The following is a 24,344-nucleotide window of genomic DNA, read 5'->3' on the forward strand; positions in this document are numbered from 1 at the left end:
TTTTTTGCGGGTTTATTTTGTTGCGTTCAGTGCCGTAAATAATTTTTGTACACCCACAAGCAAAGTGTTGAGGTCTTCGACTTCTTCAACACAAGGACGGCGGAGTGACGAGGCAACGAGAAGTGTGTCAGACGCCCCAGCTGGAGGTATCCCCTCCACTCTCCCCCACCAACTCCGCGCTGCCAGAGGAGGAGAATACCGATTGCGCATGCGCTAGTTGCAAGTTGATCTCACGTGGACGTCGCATCGTGAAGATAACGCGTACTATTTGCACTCACGGTAGTGCGTTATAAGTGACAGTGAAAGCACAACTCATCTAAACTGGAGGTCCTCTTACCTGTGCCGTGTAAGTACTGCAGTTGCTTCTCTGAAAATTCGTTTAGAACATAACATAGCCGGCCGGGGTGACCGAGCGGTTCTAGGCGCTACAGTCTGGAACCGCGCGACCGCTACGGTCGCAGGTTCGAATCCTGCCTCGAGCATGGATGTGTGTGATGTCCTTAGGTTAGTTAGGTTTAAGTAGTTCTAAGTTCTAGGGGACTGATCACCTCAGAAGTTAAGTCCCATAGTGCTCAGAGCCATTAAACCAAACATAACATAACTTTGTCATTCTACACTTTGACAATGCGTGATGGACGCTGTATTAGTTTCTATCATATATAAAGTGTTCTTCGTGATATATTTACACTTATAGTGTGGAAGAATGTCTTTTTGTGTGCAACTCAACGACCCATAATTAATACCATAGTCATTTCTTAGAGAACCGTAGGGGTTACCTAGATTGCTCATATTCCGCCTAACGTTTCGTCTTCCACTGCTGGAGACTTCTTCAAAGGCTTTAACGGCTCAGGAAGTGTTACAGACTCAAACAAGCTCAGCAAGTCGAACTGTTTACATATATCCACGCAAAGGTCGGCTCGTGACGTCATCAGACTGCAGTCAAAGATCGCTGAGTCGCGCCGTCGTATGATGGGCAGTTTTGTGGTGAGGAGGAGCAGTTAGGAACTACAAAAATAAGCATCAGCATCCGCTTCAGAGAACACAAGAAAAACTGTTGCCTGGCCAATACGGATAAATTAGCAGTAGCAGATCATGCCCTAGTGGCGGAAAAAATCAAATTCATTTCTCCGATACTGTAGTTTTTACAAGATCTAATAATTACTACGCAAGGAGGTACAGAGAGGCCATAGAAATTCAAAAGCACAAAGCACAAACACAATTTCAACAGAAAATGAGGAGGATTGAAATTAGAAAAGTTGTGCTTCGCCGTGCTAATTAAAACAAACAGCGCAAATCTTCCGCTCTACAAGCTCCAAAGCATAGGTGGCGTTAGGTAGCGGTCTCATAACGTCACGAACCGACCGTTGCGTATATACGTATAGACAGTTCGGCTTGTAGAGCTTGTTCGAGTCTGTAGTAGCTGAACAGTACCCGTGGTCTAGGGGCAAGCCGGCACGGTAGCTCAGCGTGTTCGGTCAGAGAGCCGGTTGGCTTCTGTAATAAAAAAACTGAGTGGAACGATCAACCAACGAACTTGAACAGGATGTCTTGCGACGTCCGCAACGACCAAACACAAGGATCAATAACGAACAAAATGAAAAAAAGGGGGTAGCGTCTTTGATTCATTACCAAAACGTCTTCGGTCCTGGGTTCGATCCCCGCCACTGCCTAAATTTTGATAAATAATCAGCATTGGCGGCCGAAGACTTCTGGCATAAGAAGTCAGCCTCATTCTGCCAACGGCCTTGTCAAAGAGGGCGGAGAAGCGGACTCTTTCTCCTCTTTCATTCCTTGTCCCAAGCCCATATTCTCCTGTAACCTTTTCTTCTACTCCTTCCCCTACAACTGCATTCCAGTCGCCCATGACTATTAGATTTTCGTCCCCCTTTACATACTGCATTACCCTTTCAATATCCTCATACAATTTCTCTATCTGTTCATCTTCAGCTTGCGACGGCGGCATGTATACCTGACCTATCGTTGTCGGTGTTGGTCTGCTGTCGATTCTGATTAGAACAACCCAGTCACTGAACTGTTTACAGTAACACACCCTCTGCCCTACCTATTCATAACGAATCCTACACCTGTTATACCATTTTCTGCTGCTGTTGATATTACCCGATACTCATCTGACCAGAAATCCTAGTCTTCCTTCCACTTCACTTCACTGACACCTACTACATCTAGATTGAGCCTTTGCATTTCCCTTTTCAGATTTTCTAGTTTCCCTACCACGTTCAAGCTTCTGACATTCCACGCCCTTGTCCTAGGGGTGGGAAATTGCCCCTAAAGGCGGAAGAATCAGCAATGATCAACGGAATGAGGATGCAGAAGGCAATGGAAACCACACGTAACGTGTATCCACAGGACATGTGGCATGTAACTGAAGAAGTGTCATGATGATCTCTCCATTGGCAAAAGATTCCGGAATAGTCCCCCATTCGGATCTCCGGGAGGGGACTGCCTAGGGGGAGGTTACCATGAGAAAAAGATTGAATAATCAACGAAAGGATAACGTTCTACGAGTCGGGGTAGAGTAGAAGAAAAGGTTACAGGAGAATATGGGCTTGGGACAAGGAATGAAAGAGGAGAAAGACTAATTGAGTTCTGTAACAAGTTTCAGCTAGTAATAGCGAATACCCTGTTCAAGAATCACAAGAGGAGGAGGTATACTTGGAAAAGGCCGGGAGATACGGGAAGATTTCAATTAGATTACATCATGGTCAGACAGAGATTCCGAAATCAGATACTGGACTGTAAGGCGTACCCAGGAGCAGATATAGACTCAGATCACAATATAGTAGTGATGAAGAGTAGGCTGAAGTTCAAGACATTAGTCAGGAAGAATCAATACGCAAAGAAGTGGGATACGGAAGTACTAAGGAATGACGAGATACGTTTGAAGTTCTCTAACGCTATAGGTACAGCAATAAGGAATAGCGCAGTAGGCAGTACAGTTGAAGAGGAATGGTCATCTCTAAAAAGGGCCATCACAGAAGATGGGAAGGAAAACATAGGTACAAAGAAGGTTGCTGCGAAGAAACCATGGGTAACAGAAGAAATACTTCAGTTGATTGATGAAAGGAGGAAGTATAAACATGTTCCGGGAAAATCAGGAATACAGAAATACAAGTCGCTGAGGAATGAAATAAATAGGAAGTGCAGGGAAGCTAAGACGAAATGGCTGCAGGAAAAATGTGAAGACATCGAAAAAGATATGATTGTCGGAAGGACAGACTCAGCATACAGGAAAGTCAAAACAACCTTTGGTGACATTAAAAGCAACGGTGGTAACATTAAGAGTGCAACGGGAATTCCACTGTTAAATGCTGAGGAGAGAGCAGATAGGTGGAAAGAATACATTGAAAGCCTCTATGAGGGTGAAGATTTGTCTGATGTGATAGAAGAAGAAACAGGAGTCGATTTAGAAGAGATGGGGGATCCAGTATTAGAATCGGAATTTAAAAGAGCTTTGGAGGACTTACGGTCAAATAAGGCAGAAGGGATAAATAACATTCCATCAGAATTTCTAAAATCATTGGGGGAAGTGGCAACAAAACGACTATTCACGTTGGTGTGTAGAATATATGAGTCTGGCGACATACCATCTGACTTTCGGAAAAGCATCATCCACACAATTACGAAGACGGCAAGAGCTGACAAGTGCGAGAATTATCGCACAATCAGCTTAATAGCTCATGCATTGAAGCTGCTTACAAGAATAATATACAGAAGAATGGAAAAGAAAATTGAGAATGCGCTAGGTGACGATCAGTTTGGCTTTAGGAAAAGTAAAGGGACGAGAGAGGCAATTCTGACGTTACGGCTAATAATGGAAGCAAGGCTAAAGAAAAATCAAGACACTTTCATAGGATTTGTCGACCTGGAAAAAGCGTTCGACAATATAAAATGGTGCAAGCTGTTCGAGATTCTGAAAAAAGTAGGGGTAAGCTATAGGGAGAGACGGGCCATATACAATATGTACAACAACCAAGGGGGAATAATAAGAGTGGACGATCAAGAACGAAGTGCTCGTATTAAGAAGGGTGTAAGACAAGGCTGTAGCCTTTCGCCCCTACTCTTCAATCTGTACATCGAGGAAGCAATGATGGAAATAAAAGAAAGGTTCAGGAGTGGAATTAAAATAGAAGCTGAAAGGATATCAATGATACGATTCGCTGATGACATTGCTGTCCTGAGTGAAAGTGAAGAAGAATTAAATGATCTGCTGAACGGAATGAACAGTCTAATGAGTACACAGTATGGTTTGAGAGTAAATCGGAGAAAGACGAAGGTAATGAGAAGTAGTGGAAATGAGAACAGCGAGAAACTTAACATCAGGATTGGTGGTCATGAAGTCAATGAAGTTAAGGAATTCTGCTATCTAGGCAGTAAAATAACCAATGACGGATGGAGCAAGGAGGACATCAAAAGCAGACTCGCTATGGCAAAAAAGGCATTTCTGGCCAAGAGAAGTCTACTAATATCAAATACCGGCCTTAATTTGAGGAAGAAATTTCTGAGGATGTACGTCTGGAGTACAGCATTGTATGGTAGTGAAACATGGACTGTGGGAAAACCGGAACAGAAGAGAATCGAAGCATTTGAGATGTGGTGCTATAGACGAATGTTGAAAATTAGGTGGACTGACAAGGTAAGGAATGAGGAGGTTCTATGCAGAATCGGAGAGGAAAGGAATATGTGGAAAGCCGGCCGCGGTGGTCTTGCGGTTCTAGGCGCTTCAGTCCGGAACCGCGCGACTGCTACGGTCGCAGGTTCGAATCCTGCCTCGGGCTTGGATGTGTGTGATGTCCTTAGGTTAGTTAGGTTTAAGTAGTTGTAAGTTCTAGGGGACTGATGCCCTTAGATTTTAAGTCCCATAGTGCTCAGAGCCATTTGAGCTTTCTGAATCGTTAAAGCCTCTGATGAAGTCTGCAGCAGTGGAAGACGAGCAATAAGCCCTGGACCACGGCCATACGCCCATAAATCAAATATCAGCAGTATCACAATCCCCAGCCATGGAGCACAATTTTCTCGCGGTTCTAGGCGCGCAGTCCGGAACCGTGCGACTGCTACGGTCGCAGGTTCGAATCCTGCCTCGGGCATGGATGTGTGTGATGTCCTTAGGTTAGTTAGGTTTAAGTAGTTCTAAGTTATAGGGGACTAATGACCACAGCAGTTGAGTCCCATAGTGCTCAGAGCCATTTGAACCCAGCCATGGAAGCCTGCAATGTATGATTATTCCTAGACTGCCTGCCATACAAACCCCTTCATAAAATGAAACTACATTTCTGCAAAACAAATAGAATCTTTCTCCGAATTTTTGGTGCGGCAGTTTTCTTCGGTGTTCCGACGTGTAGGTGAGATTTACCGTATAATGTCACAACGATTTTGTTGTTATTCACCAAATAAGTACGGTGCCCAACATAAACGTAGCAGGAAGCGATCCTACCACCACAGAAATGAGTTGCTGCAGGAGGAGGCGTGCTTGCACTGTCTTATCACAGGGCAAAAGCGAACCACAGCAACAATGGCAACACAATGAGTAACAATTAACAAACATTTTTAAAAGCATCTATATACACAAATACTCAGTTTTTGTGTGACGCTTATAAGAGAGCTTGACACAGGCGTTAAACATCTGAACACTAGTATAAACGTAATTGAGAGAACAATGACTAACTAATCTACGAGGGCCGTTCAGAAAGTAGCCTCCGGTTGATTTAAAAAAATACACCAAGTTAAATAAAAGTATTTTAATATATACATCTTACAACTACATCTTTGCACTATTTTTCTACATAGTCTCCATAGCGTTTGAGGCACTTATCGTATCTCTTCACAAGCTTTGAAATTCCTTCTGCATAAAAATCACCCGCTTGTGCCTGGAGCCAGCCTGTGACCGCATCTTTGAGCTCTTCGTCGTCATCAAACCGCTGTGACCCGAGCCATTTCTTCAAATGCATGAAGAGGTGATAATCACTTGGCGCCAGGTCTGGGCTGTAAGGTGGATGGTTGATAACGTCCCACTTGAAGGACTCAAGAAGGGCCGTTGTTCTGCGAGCAGAGTGAGGACGGGCGTTATCGTGCAAAAAAATGATACCGGAAGTCAGCATACCACGGCGTTTGTTCTGTATAGCCCGTCGTAACTTTTTATTGTTTCACAGTACACGTCTTGATTAATGGTCGTACCACGTTCCATGAATTCAACCAACAACACCGCTTTGGCATCCCAAAACACCGTTGCCATCAGTTTTCTGGCAGAAAAATCTTGCGAGGCTTTTCTTGGTTTGGTAGGCGAATTTGAATGTGCCCACATCTTTGATTGTTCTTTTGTCTCAGGGTTCACGTACTTAATCCAGGTTTCGTCACCAGTCACGATTCTGTTTAACAATGGTTCTCCTTCGTCCTCATAATGTGACAGAAAGTCTAATGCAGAGGCCATTCTTTGAGTTTTGTGGTGGTCGGTAAGAATTTTGGGCACCCATCGTGCACAGAACTTACGGTAACCCAATCTTGCTGTCACTATCTCGTACAAGAGAGTCTTAGAAATCTGTGGAAAACCAGTAGACAACTCAGACATTGAGAAACGTCGATTTTCACGAACTTTTGCATCAACTGTCTGAACGAGTTCGTCAGTCACCAATGATGGTCTACCACTCCTCTCTTCATCATGAACGTTTTCTCGTCCACTTTTAAAAAAACGTACCCATTCACGGACAACTCCTTCACTCATAACTCTTGGTCCGTACACGGCACAAAGCTCACGATGAATAGCTGCTGCAGAATATCCTTTGGCTGTAAAAAACCTTATGACAGCACGCACTTCACATTTGGCGGGGTTTTCTATTGCAGCACACATTTCAAACTGCCACAAAAACTAAACTAGCGCAGGTACGACGTTCACTCGACCACGGCTTGATGCCGACTGACCTGTTGAGTGCGTGAACGCACAGATGGCGTCGCTACTCCCCCCACAACCCGCACTGTGACCAATCGGAGGTTACTTTCTGAACCGCCCTCGTATTAGCAGATCCGGTCGCGTTCTCCCGTCGTTGACTGGTAAGTCCTGTCTCTGTTAATACAGCACACGGCGACACTCGATGATTACTGAGACACTGTGCGACGCCTGTACCACAATGCCGTCCGACGACAAATGCTGGCAACTGATGACTGGCCTAGTGAAGCTGTACGTCCGCTTAAATCCGCCGTGGGCTGATGAATGTCCATTTCCGAACTCTTTTCTGACGTCAGATGGAAGCAGGATGTAGCCCCTGCAGAGCTCCCTCTGCAGTGTCAGAACATAACTATGGCGGATAGATGCGACTTATGGCAGAAGCATAATGTCGTCACTGTTCTGTACGTCATCTATGTGACACCTAACCATAACTACACTGCCTGACAAAAAAATTTGGTTCAAATGGCTCTGAGCACTATGGGACTTAACTTCTAAGGGCATCAGTCCCCTAAAACTTAGAACTACTTAAACCTAACTAACCTAAGGACATCATACACATCCATGCCCGAGGCAGGATTCGAACCTGCGAACGCAGCGGCCGCGCGGTTCCAGACTGTAGCGCCTAGAACCGCTCAGCCACCCGGCCGGATGAAAAAAAAGTGAACCACTCAGAAGGAGAGGAGGAAAAGAAATAAAAATTCACAAGTGATTACAAAATAGAGTCAAAATGACAAAGAAATTGGCAATATGGGCCTACTTATCAGTATAAAGTTGGGCACAGCCTCTAGCCTGGTTGCAAACGCTGATTCTGTTGGGAAACGTGTATAAAGCAGTTGAATCCTCTCCTGAGGCAAGCTGGCCTACATCTGCTGTAACTGTTCCTTAATATCCTGGACCTGGCGTTGGGATGGAGCTGAAGTCCAAGCTGGTTCGACACGTGTCCTACCACAGACAGATCTCGGATCTCACTGGCCATGCAAGTACCTCAGTATCACTCTGACAGTTGATAAAGGCACGTGCGATGCGTCGACGAACATTGTCCTGTTGAAAAATAGTTGCATGATACTGCCACTTGAGAGGTAACACATGAGGAAGTAGGATGACCGTGACGTATCTGTGTGCTGACAGAATTCCCTCTATCTCACAAACCATGACCAAGTTATACCCGATGAGCACCCACACCAAGACAGCAGTAGTAACACCTGTGCGCCTCTCCAAAACATTGGAAGAATGGCATCTCTCTCCAGATCGCTGTCGATGGTCATCTGGAATAGTGCGACTCCATTCGTCTTCTGTCCATGATTCCCCGTCATAGTTCCACCCAAACTCTGCCTTTGGAGCTGCGGTGTTAACGGGAACCTGCACATCAGGCGGCAAATCCCTAGTTCGGCTGCAACTAGTCTCCGCTAACCAGTGCGGTATGACATAGAATGTAGCAGCTAGTCCATTTCTTATTCTCAGATGGCCGACAAACATGTGAAGTGGTTACGATGTGCTTGATGCACAATAGAGTGATCCTTCCTTGTCATTGTCAGACGTGGGCTACCGGAACTTTCAGAACGAGTATGTCTCACCTCACCTTCCCATACAGTCCTCTGTCGGGTGACTGCCACATCCAAATGCCTACCTAATGGATAAACATCGATTCTATATATTGCAGGATTCGACCGCCCAGCCAAATGGAGACCCAAATGAGGCCTCTTTCAAATTCTATCAGGTTGTGATAACACTGTCTCACACGCGTACACGGCACTCCGCGTCCTTCGCAGTAATTACTCAACATATGCACAGTTCACACCCCATATACACGCTACCAGGCCTTGGGTGAAGTTTTTAGGCGGTTTTCCACATCCCACTAGGTGAATACTGGGCTGGTCCCCACAACCCGCCTCAGTTACACTACTCGCAGACATTTGAGAAAAACGTTCGCACTATTTCATGGTTTCGACTAGACGTAGACTGCTGGGGTACACTGATTGCGCCCCGGACTGTACGGGGTGGTGACAGGAAGGGCATTCGCCACCCTCTGATACTAACATCGCCAAATCAATGGTAACTAGGCCGACCCCGCGTTGAAGTGGGACAAACGCCCAAAGAAAATGATGATGATGATGATAACACGCTACCAGGCCTACTAACAACACTAAACACGTACGACACTAACGCATTCTGGTGGCCGTTCTACCCGTCACAGTGAACTGCAAATTCTAAATACCTCCTCAGCGTGTATGTGTAGGGAGTAACACTGACGTCCGGCCATGTCTTCTGGGTGCTTAACTTCTTTCGTGTGGTGCCACGATGGGGACCTGCCCTGCTGTGTTACGCCCTTTGTGTATATAGCTGTGTGCCGTATCTGACAGCGGACACATCAGACGCAGCTGGTACCTAATTTTCAAGGGCAGAATCCTTGGACGCCTTGGAAGGTCACAGGCCGCTGCTATGACCAAGCCACAAACGGTATTTTCAGGGTTTTGACAACTATTGCAGGGCACAGATAATGATCGTGGTACACCAGCACAAACTCGACCACCAAGAGTAAAACCACTGCACAGCAGGACCGATATTCACCCTTAACTGCTCTGCGAAATTCAACGATTCTCTCACGGCAGTGGAGTTCCAAACTTGCAATTCCTATCGCAGTTGTAGTTTCACGATTAACTATGTACCAGAACAGAAGGTCTGGGTAATGGCAGCATGGATTCGGCAACGCAGAGATTAGATTTTCACTAATTGGTGGGATGTGGGAATATGCTTTTCATAGAAGAATTAGTCGTCGCTAGTTACTTGGACATTCATCTAGAGAGAAGGTTATAGCTGGACAGTGATATGAAGGCAGAGAGCAGTTTAGTGGTGGTGATCTCTGACAAGTAAACCTACCTAATGGATAAACATCGATTTTGATTGGCTTTGGATATGTTGTAATGTGGATTGTAGAGCAAACTAAGACACACATATTTTTATACGTGCTCATACGACCGTTAAGAGGGTTAACAGCGCCTTTAAAAAACCGAGTTTAATGTTTCTTAATGAATACCATTGAAACGGTCACAGATACAAAAAAAAATTCAAATAAAAGTTCTACAGTTTTTAATGTAAGCTACAACAGTGCAACAACATTTGTCAAAAAAGTCATTTTTTTTTCAAAATCCTCTCCCCCACACTATTTTGTTTTCCATTTGGACATTTACTAACAGCGAAACGTATAGCATCGCTAATATCAGATTCAGCCATATACGATGAAGATTTATCCCAAAGACGCATTTGTCAGAAATAAGCTACAAATATCTCTGTACCACTGTATGCGCGCCCATTATGTCTCCACTTCAATGCCACCTGTCATGTTGGGTTGTTTAACCACTCTTTTCGAAATAATTAAATTATAAATGTATATTCTGCATTGTTCTATATATACATTTTTCTTTTAATTTTGTAAAATATCTTTTGTTGTATTTGTATATTCTTTTTAAAATTCGTATATTTTTTGTTTTCAAGTTGTAACCTTTTCAGAGTTAATGGCGCTATATCTGAAGTTGTTACTGTTTAAAGTTATTGTAGACCTGTACAATAATGAGGTACTGCAAAATTGTCAGGTCAAAAAAAATGTGTGTGAAATCTTATGGGACTTAACTGCTAAGGTCTTCAGTCCCTAAGCTTACACACTACTTAAATTATCCTAAGGACAAAAACACACACTCACACACACACACACACACACACACACACACATCCCGAGGGAGGACTCCAACCTCCGCCGGGACCAGCCGCACAGTTGTCAGGTCAAAAAAATGCTGAGTGGGAGAGGATTTCGAAAAAATAACATTTTTCGACAAATGTGGGTGTGCCAATTAAAAACCATAGAACTTTTATTTGAAGGTTGTTTTTTTATATCTGCTACCGCTTCAGCAGTATTCATTCATAAATACTAAACTCAATTCCTGTCAAGGGGGTGTTTCAACCCCTTAAGAGCCGTTTGGGCACGTACAAAAACACGTGTCTCTTGATTTGTTCTACGCTACAACATATTCAAAGCCGATCAGAATCGCAGTGTGTCCCTAGGGTATGTCTACTTGTGAGTGTAGGGAGACACCATGTTCTGTAGGCATACCGAGCTGGTGGTCAAGTATGTCCTTTCAGTTCCCAGTGATACAGGACTCAGGAACTGCAATCTGATGTGGGTCTCTTGAGACACTCCATTGGTCCAAACTTCATGTTCATGAATAACATTGTCGCTAACATCCAGTTGCCCTGTTGGATATCAATCGCATGGAGTCTCCAGCTATTTATCCACATCTGAATCACAGTATGGCTCAAGTCTGGCACGTATCAAGGGACCGGCTGTCAATACAGCTCTTGAACTACATCGTACAAAACGTACCACATCACTGTGCAAGCGTATGTGGAAGCTATGGGACTCATATCCCTCATTAATGTTTCTTTGTGGAAGAGAGTTTTGAGTACTGTATTTTTTAAATCTATTCCTTGGTTTTCAAAGCAGTTATAACTGCATGTTTCAGACACCGCTGGCTAATAAATGTGTTGAATTTATAACTAAATTCTATTGCCCTTTTACGGACTTATTTATTCTTGCTACGCAAAAATATTTTAAAAATATGGGATTAAAGGATAATTTATTTTTTAAAGTTCCAAAACTAGAAAACAATCTCATTTGCGAGTATTTTATTAATAATCTAAAGATGCTCTAAAAGCGTGAAACGTGTCATTATTAATAAAACACTTGCAACAGAGTCTGTTTTCTGTTTTTGACACTTGAACCACTGTTGCAGCAACAGGCCAAAATTGGAGTGGAGTAATGTTTTCAGAAATTTGTCTCATCGGACAGGGTGTCGGGCAATACAGTCTCGTTTTAAAATTTTATTACCACTAAAGCGATCTCCGTTGTTCCAAGATAATCTGAGGATGCACTAACAGCGCGGAACGTGTCGCTATTAATAAAACACTTGCAACAGGGTCTGTTCTCTATTCTTGGAACGTTAAACCTCTGTTTTTGCATGAGGTCAAAATGGGGTAATGTGTCCATTCATTCAGAATTTTATTTTCTACTGCTTTCAAGATGAAACTGACGCTATGGAAAACTACTTTCCACCACACTTCTGTAGTCATCATTCAACGCTAAGTGATACTTGCAGCAACCATAAACACATCTCGTTCTTGCGTTTCTCATTGCCAATGAACCCAAAAGGTGACATCTGTATGTTTGTTCCAGTTCAGGCATTTGAGCCCATGCTTTGACAAGCCGTGCATCGTCTAGGACTTTGCTCCTCTTGTTCAGAAAGCTTAGTAGTTTCTCTTTCCGAAATGAAAAGCCTCTAATCAAATGTATTTTAAGTTGCAGTGTAAGACGCAGCTGATCTTCCTAACCTAATGTCCTCTATTCATCTTCCATGAAACATTCAAGCCTCAACGATAGTCAAGACAATAGAATGCAAAATATCTGATTGCACCATTGAGAGAACGCTTTAATCACTGCACAGCATTCTCGTAGACGATCGAAGCTACCAGCATCTTCCACAGTTTCATTTTATCTGGTTGTATACATGGAAGAACCCTGGAGATACTAAAAGGTATCAGATAGATTATATAATGGTAAGACACAGAGATTTAGGAACCAGGTTTTAAATTGTAAGACATTTCCAGGGGCAGATGTGAACTCTGACCACAATCTATTGGTTATGACCTGTAGATTAAAACTGAAGAAACTGCAAAAAGGTGGGAATTTAAGGAGATGGGACCTGGATAAACTGAAAGAACAAGAGGTTGTACAGAGTTTCAGGGAGAGCATAAGGGAACAATTGACAGGAATGGGGGAAAGAAATACAGTAGAAGAAGAATGGGTAGCTTTGAGGGATGAAGTAGTGAAGGCAGCAGAGGATCAAGTAGGTAAAAAGACGAGGACTAGTAGAAATCCTTGGGTAACAGAAGAAATATTGAATTTAATTGATGAAAGGAGAAAATATAAAAATGCAGTAAATGAAGCAGGCAAAAATGAATACAAACGTCTCAAAAATGAGATCGACAGGAAACGCAAAATGGCTAAGCAGGGATGGCTAGAGGACAAATGTAAGGATGTAGAGGCTTATCTCACTAGGAGTAAGATAGATACTGCCTACAGGAAAATTAAAGAGACCTTTGGAGATAAGAGAACCACTTGTATGAACATCAAGAGCTCAGATGGAAACCCAGTTCTAAGCAAAGAAGGGAAAGCAGAAAGGTGGAATGAGTATACAGAGGGTCTATACAAGGGCGATGTACTTGAGGACAATATTATGGAAATGGAAGAGGATGTAGATGAAGATGAAATGGGAGATACGATTCTGCGTGAAGAGTTTGACAGAGCACTGAAAGACCTGAGTCGAAACAAGGCCCCCGGAGTAGACAACATTCCATTGGAACTACTGACGGCCTTGGGAGAGCCAGTCCTGACAAAACTCTACCATCTGGTGAGCAAGATGTATGAAACAGGCGAAATACCCTCAGACTTCAAGAAGAATATAATAATTCCAATCCCAAAGAAAGCGGGTGTTGACAGATGTGAGAATTACCGAACAATCAGTTTAATAAGCCACAGCTGCAAAATACTAACACGAATTCTTTACAGACGAATGGAAAAACTAGTAGAAGCCGACCTCGGGGAAGATCAGTTTGGATTCCGTAGAAATACTGGAACACGTGAGGCAATATTGGCCTTACGACTTATCTTAGAAGAAAGATTAAGGAAAGGCAAACCTACGTTTCTAGCATTTGTAGGTTTAGAGAAAGCTTTTGACAATGTGGACTGGAATACTCTCTTTCAAATTCTAAAGGTGGCAGGGGTAAAATACAGGGAGCGAAAGGCTATTTACAATTTGTACAGAAACCAGATGGCAGTTATAAGAGTCGAGGGACATGAAAGGGAAGCAGTGGTTGGGAAGGGAGTAAGACAGGGTTGTAGCCTCTCCCCGATGTTATTCAATCTGTATATTGAGCAAACAGTAAAGGAAACAAAAGAAAAATTCGGAATAGGTATTAAAATCCATGGAGAAGAAATAAAAACCTTGAGGTTCGCCGATGACATTGTAATTCTGTCAGAGACAGCAAAGGACTTGGAAGAGCAGTTGAACGGAATGGACAGTGTCTTGAAGGGAGGATATAAGATGAACATCAACAAAAGCAAAACGAGGATAATGGAATGTAGTCTAATTAAGTCGGGTGATGTTGAGGGTATTAGATTAGGAAGTGAGACACTTGAAGTAGTAAAGGAGTTTTGCTATTTGGGGAGCAAAATAACTGATGATGGTCGAAGTAGAGAGGATATAAAATGTAGACTGGCAATGGCAAGGAAAGCGTTTCTGAAGAAGAGAAATTTGTTAACATCGAATATAGATTTAAGTGTCAGGAAGTCATTTCTGAAAGTATTTGTATGGAGTGTAGCCATGTATGGAAGTGAAACATGGACGGTAAATAGTTTGGACAAGAAGAGAATAGAAGCTTTCGAAATGTGGTGCTACAGAAGAATGCTGAAGATTAGATGGGTAGATCACATAACTAATGAGGAGGTACTGAATAGGATTGGGGAGAAGAGGAGTTTGTGGCACAACTTGACCAGAAGAAGGGATCGGTTGGTAGGACATGTTCTGAGGCATCAAGGGATCACCAATTTAGTATTGGAGGGCAGCGTGGAGGGTAAAAATCGTAGGGGGAGACCAAGAGATGAATACACTAAGCAGATTCAGAAGGATGTAGGTTGCAGTAGGTACTGGGAGATGAAGAAGCTTGCACAGGATAGAGTAGCATGGAGAGCTGCATCAAACCAGTCTCAGGACTGAAGACCACAACAACAACACAGCAGGTGGACACCTCATCATCTTTTCATCTACATCTATACTCCAAAAGACACCTTTGGTGTTTAGCAGAGGATAGTTTGTATTCCAGTGTCTTTTCCTCCTCTTCCTTTTCCGGGCGCGAATGGTTACATTCGTATTTTTTGTAGAGACTTTTGGTGGCTTTAGGGTTTCTGGTGTTATGAGGATGGTCACAGATTATTTGTCCTCAACAATACGGTAGAATACCCACGTTTTCACTGAAACAGAAATCCCTACCTCTGCATTTTACAGTCCTGTTTAATCATTGAGAAATCCCCTAGTACTGGGTCTCACTTTCCGAAGGGAATGCAGGGTGACACAGGAAAACTAGAACATTTCCACAATCCAATAAAACTAGAAGTGATGAAGGAAAGAAATTACTGTCATAGTAATTGAAATCTTGCCATTTACGAAACATTGATGGCATTTATCATTTTTTTTAATTGCGTGCTTTAGATGGCGTCCTCCTGTACGAATACATTCGTGAAATCTGATGTTGAGATTCCTCATTGGCCGCTGCAGCATCTCATCTGGGATACTGTGAATTGCATCCCGAATTCTCTGTTTTAACTCATCCAGGGTTCTTGGTCGAGTCGTGTAGACTTCGCTCTTGAGGTAGCCCCACAAGAAGAAATCACAAATGGATAAATCTGGCGATCTGGGGGGCCAGGGAATGTTACAGAATCGTGAGATCACACGATTGCCAAACAATTCTCTCACATATGGCACTGATTGCCGTGCAATGTGTAATGTTGCTCCGTCCTTTTGAAACCAGGCTTTGGAGACTTGTTCAGTGCAGGTGTAACGACAGTTCGTAACATCTCCACGTAACGATCTGCATTGACAGTTATTGTGTTTCCCTGTTCATTTGCGAAAAATACGGTCGGATAATCCCACGTGATGAAATACCACACCATACTGTCGCTTTACTAGCGTGTAAAGGGCGCTCATGAACGTCATTAGGATTTGTGTTTGCCCAGTAACGGTAGGTCTGTTTCTTCACATAACCTGTGAGGTGAAAATTTGTCTCATCTGACATCCACAACTTCTTTAGAAATTAATCGTCACTGTTTATTTTTGTAATTATTTGTTGACAGAATCCTAATCGTAACCGGTAATCGATGTCCTTCAATTGTTACACCAACTGTAGTTTGTACGGATGAAATTGTAAATCAAGATGAAGTATCCAGAATGAGATTTCATTCTGCAGCGGAGTGTGCGCTGATATGAAACTTCCTGGCAGATTAAAACTGTGTGCCGGACCGAGGGTCGAACTCGGGACCTTTGCCTTTTGCGGGCAAGTGCTCTACCATCTGAGCTACCCAAGCACGACTCACGGCCCGTCCTCACAGCTGTACTTCTGGCAGTACCTCGTCTCCTACCTTCCAAATTTCACAGAAGCTCTCCTGCGAACCTTGCGGAACTAGCACTCCTGAAAGAAAGGATATTGCGGAGACATGGCTTAGCCACAGCCTGGGGGATGTTTCCAGAATGAGATTTGCACTCTGCAGCGGAGTGTGCGGTGATATAAAACTTCCTGGCAGATTAAAACTGTGTGCCGGACCGAGACTCGAACTCGGGACCTTTGCCGAGATCGAATCTCAGTCCGGCACACAGTTTTAATCTGCCAGGAAGTTTCAAGATGAAGTATTCTGCGAACACTCTCCCGAGACATTCCAACCACCGGTGCTTGATTACGAGTTGAACGCCGTGGGCTCTGAAAGACGGGCCCCCCATACAACATCAATGTTCGCTGGAGAACGCACACTTCTTGGTCGTCCTGTCGGTTCCTTCTTGAAAGCAGATTCAGTCTCTTCAAAGTTATTAATCAAACACCGTATAGCATGTTTCGATGCAATGGCATCATGACGTCCTAAATTATAAAAACGTTGAAACTCCCTCTGCGCCGATACCAAACTATCACTGTTTTTATAAAACATTTTTATGGCTAACGCACGCTGTTGTCCGTTCCACTGATCCATGATTACTGGAATGCCGGCCTGTTTACTCGCTAATTGTCTCGAGTCTGCAGTGCTGTCACCTGCCCATGGCTGCCACTACTCATTTCAAACATTCCCGTAATTCTGTGTCACCCTGCACATCCATTTTACGGTGAGATTACCATTATATTCATTTGCGGTGACAAAATTACCACACAACATGTGTGCTGCAAATCTTGATTAAGGCTGCGAACATTTCTTTGCCCTGAAGGTACGCTGCTCATTCAGTATAGACCAACATAATTTCTGGAGCGGGTAGTAAAAGCTTGCGCTCAAAGTCAGTTAAGATCAAGGTGTAACGTGAGCAAAAGGAAAAAGGTACGAAGTCGTTGGGAAGCAGTCTGAAGCCTGCAGCCCCAAAAAGAGCCCTTTTAAAGAAATTATGGTTCACTTTCTGAATGTGTCTGAACCTGGGACGCTAGTGCAGATATCATCAACACAGTGTAACTCTCCGGTATGCGCTCCATATTGGCAGTACTTCTCAGCTGCTTTCTCTGTACACTGTGATGGTACAGGCGTCGAGCAACCCGCCAGCAGGAGTTCATAACGCTGTATAGCGGTGCTCGGAGCAGTACTGGTGAGCTACAGTTCGTCGGTCTCAGCTGAAATGCTGATGTCTTTTTATCGAGGTCAGCGCGTCAACAAACTGAACGCTCTGCTTGCCTGGCGCTGCACTGTTTGTTCTGACTGCCGACTCCGCAGTCTGTCACTGGTGTACACAGAGGAGTGTTCCACCATTTCAACAGGAATACCTTTTGCTACGTTAGATATGTTGGTAACCTGTTATCGCGTGGGCTAATAGTAACAACTAAAAAATACTGATCGACGTGTTTGCGTAACCTAGTTGGTCCACATAAATAAAGACTTCGATTTTTTTTTCCAGCTGCAGCTAACAAGGAGACCGCGCCTACTTGTCATCCCCGATGTCGTCGAAGTTTATGGTATATGCAGGTCTTGGCCAGAAATGAAAGTGACACATGAGAAAGCTCCAGGTGGCGTAGCGCTTAGAGAAAATAGCAGTTGTGACGCGGGGCGGGCGAGGTATGAGCCATTATTTTGTGTTAGCCTGGCGGTTGACCCAGCGGAAAGAGTACGGAACAGCAATACTAAAGTCATGGGGTCGAGTCTCTCTGCAGGAGTTATCTTATTTTTTTATTATCAACTCTTACTGCGCCTGCACTGCAAATAACCTGAAGTGATGTTCCATGTATTGTACTTCTTAATATTTTCGTAAAAACGCATGAAAGGAGAGGTAAAGGAAAATGCGGAATTGCAAACAAATATCCAAGAAGCAATTATAAGGAATAGGTCTACATGCGAGCATCATACACACATCAAAAAAAGTTTGCATCACCTCGACTCCGAGAGTTCCGGAACCCGTACAGAAAATTGGAATAGAGATCAACATAAACATCATTTCCGCTCTTTTTATTGCTAATGAAAACCACACATTGCAGGTTGTACCATCATACAGCGAAACCTTCAGAGGTGGTGGCCCAGATTGCTGTACACTCCGGTACCTCTAATACCCAGTAGCACTTCCCCTTGCATTGATGCATGCCTGTATTCTTCATGGCATACTATCCACAAGATCATCAAGGCACTGTTGGTCCAGATTGTCCCAATCCTCAACGGCTATTCGGCGTAAATCCCGCAGAGTGGATGGTGGGTCACGTCGTCCATAAACAGCCCTTTTCAATCTATACCAGGCATGATCGATAGGGTTCATGTCTGGAGAACATGCTGGCCGCTCTAGTTGAGTGATGTCGTTATCTTGCAGGAAGTCATTCACAAGATGTGCACGATTTGGGCGCGAATTGTCCATGAAGACGAATGCCTCGCCAATATGCTGCTGACATGGTTGCACTGTCGGTCGGAGGATGGAATTCACGTTTCGTATAGCCATTACGGCGCCTTCCATGACCGACAGCGGCTTACGTTGGCCCACATAACGCCACCCCAAAACAGCAGGGAACCTCCACCTTGCTGCAATCGTTGGACAGTGTGTTTAAGGCGACCAGCCTGACCGGGTTGCCTCCAAACACGTCTCCGACGATTGTCTGGTTGAAGGCATATGCGACATTCATCGGTGAAGAGAACGTGATGCCAATCCTGAGCGGTCTATTCGGCATGTTGTTGGGACCATCTGTACCGCGCTGCATGGTGTCGTAGTTGCAAAGGTGGACGTCGCCATGGACGTCGAGAATGAAGTTGTGCATCATGCAGTCTATTGCGCACAGTTTGAGTAGTAACGCGACGTCCTGTGGCTGCACGAAAAGATTATTCAACATGATAGCGTTGCTGTCAGGGTTCTTCCGAGCCATAATCCGTAGATAGCGTTCATCCACTGCATTAGAAGCCCTTGGGAGGCCTGAGCGAGGCATGTCTTCGACAGTTCCTGTCTCTCTGTATATCCTCCATGTCCGAAAAAATCGCTTTGTCTCACTCCGAGACGCCTGGACATTTGTTGAGAACCCTTCCTGGGACAACGTAACAACGCGGACGCGATCGAACCGCGGTATTGACCGTCTAGGCATGGTTGAACTACGGACAACACGTGTCGTGCCGGCTGGTCTGGCCGAGCGGTTCTAGGCGCTTCTGTCTGGAACCGCGTGACCGCTACGGTCGCAGGTTCGAATCCTGCCTCGAGCATGGATGTGTGTGATGTCCTTAGGTTAGTTATGTTTAAGTAGTTCTAAGTTCTAGGGGACTGATGACCTCAGATGTTAAGTTCCATAGTACTTAGAGCCATTTGAACCATTTTTGAACCGGGGTGATGCAAACATTTTTTTTTGATGTGTGTATATAAAATTAAACACTTTTAATGCGTTATCCGATGATTTACGCGTGCTGAAGTGATATTCATTGCAAAAACAGGGAAGCAATAATTTTCTCTGCAACATGAACACTTTATAAACGCCGCATTTCTACAATTACATCGTTGTATTAAAGTTTCTATAGAAAAAAACGTGGTTTACATCCATAGAACGTTCTCTCTCATCGAACAGTTTGTCAGCAAACCACGCGTAAGTAAATCCTATATGCTTGAATTACAACCCCTTCTTGGAAAGTTATCTGCAGAATTCTCGTGGACGCTGTAAGTTCAAAACCTTCCTGGAAATTTATTTGCAATTGCATATTTTCCTTAATCTTTCCTTTTCATCCCTTTCATTAAAATATCAATAAATGAAATACAGTGACCATTATTTCGTTTTATATGCAGCATACGTAACGTAAAAACTGAAAATAAAAAGTGCTTCCGCATAGGGACTCGCTCCCACAACCCTCGGACTACCGTTCAGTTCTCTATCCGCTGACCCGATCGCTGCCTGGAAACCATGCTAACATAAAATAATGTCTCCTTCATCGCCCGCTCCGCGCCAAAAATGCTACTTTTTTTTAATTTTCTAAACTCTCGGCCATCTGGCGCTACGACTTCGCTCTCTTTCATTTCTGTTCAAACTCCGCTTATATCATAAACCTGGACCAAATTGGCGATGAGCAGTAGTCGCGGTGCCCTTGTAGGCTGCATTTTCGTCCACAATAAACGTTCATGTTTACAGAAATTGATTGCTTTAACTGTGTTGCATGTCGTTGTTGTGAGCTTCCGTACGAACGCAGGAAGTAACGTCTTGAATCAGCTGCTTGTTGAATTTTCAGTTTTCGAGCCCTAAACATAGTTTTTACATGGGTTTGAAAGAACATTTGTATGTGGTACAATAGTTTAAAAAAGTGCTACAGGTCGATCTGTTGCTCCACGCTAGTATACGCTTTGCAAGCCTCTTCAGCTCTGCGTAAGCACTGCAACCTACACCGTTTTGAATTTGTTTACTGTAGTCGAGTTTTGGATTCCCCCTACAATTTTTAGCCACCACACTTCCCTCCATTATTAAACTGACTAGAATTCTTTTTCGTACAAGGATTGTTTCAATGGAAAAAGGAGTTTCACGACTTTATTATATGTACATTCGTGTATGAAAAAAATGTATCTCACAAAAAATTAAAAACGGCGGCGCATGCTGGTTTGGGTGGATCCATAAAAATAGAAAATTCTTAAATTACAATGAATTCGAGGGGCGATCGCGACGGGATTCTGATAAATACATACTTCGAAAAAATGACGGCTATTTGTAACATATGTCAATTTCTTGGTATGTTTTTCTAAGTTCAAATGCTTAAAAAATATTTAATATTTTAATACAATAAGTTCTCGCAAATGTTCGCCAAATTTAATTCTCTTTCACTTAAAAAAAATATCAGATGAATCGGTTAATCTGTCGACGATCCAGAACGCGCAAAGAAAAATGTTGTTTCTAGGAAAACGTGTTTAAAGTTTGCAATAACAAAGAAAAGGAGGTTTCAAAACTTACAGTTATTCTACAATCCCAGAATCATATAGGCATCGTTTCTCTTCCTCAAACGTGTTGTGGTTCTCAATTTGGTGCTGCATTTGTTCAGTCCTGGATCTTTTAACAAACTGACACATTCCTTGCTCCGCGGCGACCACACGTTTTTTGCCAGATAGCCCCGCAAAGTTTTAGCTGTTCGTCCCTATGACGATTCCTAACACGTCCATGGCCTTCAGAACAGATGACTAACCTTCACTGAATATACCTGCAGCTATGCATCCTGCTGTTTCGTTTATGCCCTACAATGAAGGTGTCCGGTACCTATTAATAAATGTACGCTTTGAAGCACATATTTTAGGCAAATCTTCAGTGGAAAGAAGTTCTTATACTGGTCGAATCGATCACCTGCAGGTGCCTATATTTCGATCGACGCACAGTTCCATTCAACACTGTAACTTCAGAAATACTTTCACAATCAGAAACCCTTTTGCAGGCATAATTTATACACTTCAGTGGTGCAAATTATGCAACAAAATCTTTTTTTATCGTTCTCGATCAGAATCTGCCCTTATTGTCTCAGGGTGCGTTCTATGAACCGATTCCATCTTTTAGTGAATTTGCATCACAAATTTATTTTCTCTCCAGTTCGATTCAGTAGCTCTTCATTGGTTATCCGATGTGTCCATCCGGTTTTTTAGCCTTCTTCTCTAGCAAAACTGTTCAAAACTTCTATTTTGGTCTTGTCTGAACTGCTTGTCGTCCACTTCTCACTTCCACACAAGGCTACACTCCAATCGAATATCTTCAGAAAAGACCTCTTACCACTTAAATTTAAATTCATTGTAGTTACGAGAGCAATTTAAGGAAGAAAAATACATTTAAAAATGGAATCTTTCCGCAGTTTCCGAGGAGGCATGCATATGACGCTAAGGCGTAAATCACTCTCAACGTCTTACCTGTATATACGTCTCCTCATTTAACAATAAGTTATGTTGCACTTATGCTTGCAAACACTGTTTGGAGCATTACTTCTTTTATTAATGATTAACGGTTTCGATCTGTCCAACAGATCATCTTCAGATCTTCCACCACAAGGTCAACAGCTGTAAGAATAACATAAAATAAACGTAAAAATACAGTAGATGTTACTTTTGTGTCACCTTACCACTGTTGACAAACTGAACCTTGTGGTGGCAGATCTGAAGATGATCTGCTGTGAACCGTTTAGTTATGCAATTCGCGCAGAGCTAACTTTGGCCGCCATTTTATGCTGTATGGCTTATCAATTTGCCTTCCAAAAATTATTTTCATAGTGCTTAAGATATGTACCTTTGTTTGTTCGTAAATATTTGTATGCTAAAATAATTTTATGCAGAATAAAAATGTTGAACGTGACGATAAAATAAGGATCCGAGCTGGTAAAATTCCCTTAAGGCGAACAACAGCATAATTCTTTGTCTTACATGAGTTTATGCTCCGTCTCTAATGTTCTCATCGTGTACCCAATGCTCAGCCCTAATCTTCCTTCCTTTCTCCCCGTAGATGTTTCGCTCATCATAAACCTGCTATCTGCCAAGGTTTAGCGTAATCTCAGGCAAGATTGAAGTATTAAGAGAAAGTAGTACACTACCTCGTTTGCAGGCCTCTCCTACAACTTTTTACTATAGTTCCAGAAGAGCTAAGTCTCATACTTATTTAACAGAGTCATGTGGAGACTCACTGATAATCTATTCACAGTTATCGAATCAAATACTGATATCCATGGAACAATCTAACACAATGCAGCTTGAGAACTTTTGAAAACAAGCAGTTTTATCTGCTACACCATAACTTATTTCTGATATGTCCTGAACTTCTCTCTCAATTAGAATTTTCATTTGTCTAACTAAAATGTCGGTATGCTTCCTTCGAAATGAACACACGCTGCCACATTGCCTTATCTTCTCATTAATCGCTTTCTCGTCGTTGTCAATATATTTACGTGTGTGATAAGATTATTGTGAAGTACCTCACAATACAGTGACACCTGCGAGGCTAGACAGTGAATCAACAGGTCAGTGACCCCTCTTCCCCTCCCCCTAATCAGCCTTACCTCGTACCGCTGAACTGAACAGAAAAGTTATAAGCTGAAGTACACTGGACGCACTATGGCTCCGTGCTAACGTGGCCCACAACAGCACAGCGACATTCGCATACTTCCCGCGAGTCCAGTTTTCTGGATGGACTTGCTGACGTCACCAAAAACGCTAAAAACGTACATTACGTCAGTAGTTTGCGCAGACCAATTCTTTTGATTAAATACTTTTGCTAAGTGACTCTCCATAGGCCATAACTATTGCTTGAATGTCATAAAGTATAAACTCCCCTGCAATCGTTACGTGATTTTTTTTTTATTTTACGCCAGTTTAGGTCTTTAAGACCATATTCAGGAACACAAACATCACCGCAGTATACATATGTTCACATTATGATTTCCAAACATGTTTGTGAAATCATGACAGTCATGACAATGTGATGATGGTTTCATACGATGGACATTTCGTAAATAATGCACAGGTTGGTGTTACTGTGTATTGTTTGATGCAACAACAATGAAAATTACGTTAGATGTGGTTGGAGCCTGAGGAATATTCACATTAACTTTAAATGCGAACATTTTTAGGTTAGGCTTTACCGTGACTGTTACTGACATTAAATGAAACAACAAGTTTACTGTTACCAGTCACCGTTTTATTTATTTCCACGACGCGTTTCGAAGGTTTAAACCTCCATCATCGGGTGGATTTACACTAGTTAGTATGATATTTATGTGTGTGTTGTGTTACGATTTCTGGAGGAACTTGTGGCATTGCCTAGTGGAGAAACAAGGCAATATTTCAGAATATGGTTTAGGATTACTTTTGACAAAAATGAAACTGATATCTAATGGTAAACACTAAAAAAGTAAACTAGAGTACCTCCAGTGGTCACAGGTTCCTTTTGCTGTCGTAACACATCACATGTATACTGCCACATTTGCAAACAAAAATGTCGTCTAGAATCAGCTGGGTGCAAGGTTCGTATAGCAGAAGAGAAGACATAATCGCAAAGTGCAAAGACTATACATCGTAACAACATTATTCAAATGGTTCAAATGGCTCTGAGCACTATGGAACTTAACATCTTAGGTCATCAGTCC

At 42.9% G+C, this 24,344-nt stretch overlaps 1 protein-coding gene across 1 annotated transcript in view; it reads left to right on the top strand.

Moving 5' to 3' along the window:
• The first annotated feature begins 227 nt into the window (after positions 1–227).
• LOC126235260 (uncharacterized) overlaps positions 228–24,344 on the top strand; it is a 90,151-nt gene continuing 66,034 nt past the window's right edge. The window contains exon 1 of the mRNA XM_049943989.1: positions 228–346. The gene's annotated coding sequence lies outside the window, so the exon portion shown is untranslated. The remainder of the gene's footprint in view (positions 347–24,344) is intronic.

Source organism: Schistocerca nitens, chromosome 2, assembly GCF_023898315.1.
Source record: "Schistocerca nitens isolate TAMUIC-IGC-003100 chromosome 2, iqSchNite1.1, whole genome shotgun sequence".
Classification (NCBI taxonomy): Eukaryota; Metazoa; Arthropoda; class Insecta; order Orthoptera; family Acrididae; genus Schistocerca; species Schistocerca nitens.